This window comes from Lupinus angustifolius, chromosome LG01, assembly GCF_001865875.1.
Source record: "Lupinus angustifolius cultivar Tanjil chromosome LG01, LupAngTanjil_v1.0, whole genome shotgun sequence".
Taxonomy (NCBI): Eukaryota; Viridiplantae; Streptophyta; class Magnoliopsida; order Fabales; family Fabaceae; genus Lupinus; species Lupinus angustifolius.
Window position 1 is genome coordinate 27,259,990 of NC_032009.1, and position 2,241 is coordinate 27,262,230.

The window sequence follows — 2,241 nt, forward strand, 5'->3', positions numbered from 1 at the left end:
AGAAGGAATTGCCTAATAGAATTAATCATATGAATATGTCAATGCACAAATAATGAGTGAACATATTTTGGTTGTTTTTTATTTGATTTGATATTCACATAAATATTTAACAAGAAACATAAACTAAGTATTAACAAATTCTTGAGAAGACGAGATCATTTTGAATGATGAAAATATTTCTCAACTTCTTATGTTTTTGAACTACTTAGAAAAGTTCTTATGTTTTACTTTGATTAACTTCAAACACCAAGGTCTGAAATCCTCCTTTTAGTGTATGTCCTAAAATGGTAGAACGATGATCACTTATATTTATTACTAAACAATATTACGTCCACAAAGAGACTAGGTTGTCACACCCTAATCTTGGCTACTCTAATATTGAAATNTGAAATAGTAATGAATATAAGATCTTATGAAAAGCATGCTTAACTTGGCAAATAAACTAAGTAGTACAACTACTTCTTAGTTTATTTGTTAAGTGTTTGAGACAAACAATTTTTATGACTTGAAATCAGTTTTTAGGTGATCAATTTAAATAGAGCATTAAGAACTTCTCAAACAAATAAAATTAACCAAAGCACCAACTTGAATGATTAAAATTCAAATTTAGAAAAAAAGAAGAAGAAGAAATACATGATCAACGTTCAAATGAAATTGTTAGGAGCATGAGCCATCCATCCAAGGATTGGATGCTTTATGTTCCAAATGAGATTACAAAATGAATTTTTACATCTCATTTGCCTTCTCCTTTCTCCACTTGAATTATAAACTAAAAACTATAAAACTTACTTAAAAATAACTTCTATGAACTAAGAACAAGAAGAGAGAATTGTGTTTTCACTTCAGGGTGGAATGTTACGTATCAGTGGTTAAAATACACCTAGAAGGGGGGTTGAATAGGTGTAGCGGTTAGAATAGCCGCTGTTCGAAAACAACCCTTAATGCTGAATTACCCCAGATTAATCGATTAAAGGAATAGAGATAATCGATTAACGCAATTAACCGATATTGAAATGAATACACATAGCTTACAATTTTTTCAGAGTATTAACTGTAGAGCACAAAAACAGAATATAGTAATTAATTTCTACTATACAAGTTAACCGATTAAATGCAATAAAGAGAGAAAGAGAGAGAGTAAAAATCCTGCAAAACGATTTTTATCCTGGTTCGTTTGCGTGTCCACTTGCAAACTACATCCAGGCCTCCCGGCTGATCTGGGAGATTTTCTTCACTATAATTGAATCAATGTTTTACAAGCACTTCTTCCAATTACCACACTTAGACATTCACTTGAAACTAAATATTCTAGGGTTTGACTCCCTTCCTACCGACAAGGAAAGCCTTTCTTTCGGCGTAGCCCCAGCCAAGAACCTTGTTCTTTCTTATCAAGAACTCTAAGCAAAATGAAGATACAACTCAATCTCTTAGGTGGTACGACACCTCGAGATTCCCAATGTTACAACGATTTTTCACAACAAAACTATAGAGTAAACTTAAGCAATTACAAAGCTCATATTTAACAAACAAGACTTTACTCTAAACACCTAACACAAATCTCATGCAATATGATAATGTATTAGTTGAAAAACAGAATTTACAGAATGCAAAAAGCTTTACAAAAGCATCGGAGAATGCATGAACATGTGAGATGAAATGATGAGAAATATATCATGAAATGCCACTCAATCCTAAAGCATAGAATTCTCTCCTTTCTAAACTCACAAATGCAATATCAACTAGATGCAACAATTATCACGAAATATGCTCTAACTCTCTAAGAAATGCAACATGCAAGTTATGACATCAGTTCTGAAAACACAGTTTATAAAGAATCAGTTCTGCAACCCAGTTAATCGATTAAAGCCTTGGTTAATCGATTAACGTTGTTCAAAAACGTAACTAATTCTGTTTTCCAAGTTTTTTAGTTTCAACAGCTTTTCAAAAAGTTAGGTTAATCGATTAACGCATGCCTTAATCGATTCACATCATATTTTCATATGTATTTTCAATTACAAAAACTCAAATATGTTATGCACTTGATTCATACATGTTTAACACTAAGTTTATGCCTAGGATGCACATATACATGTATTTATGTGATGCATGAACATATTATAAATGACATATCTCAAAGATGAAATGATTTAAAGTTTTATGCATTTAAGACATGTGTTAAGTTTACCTAAGCCTTAGACTCAACTTAAACTAGTCTCTAGTCTAAGTCTAGTACCAATTAAA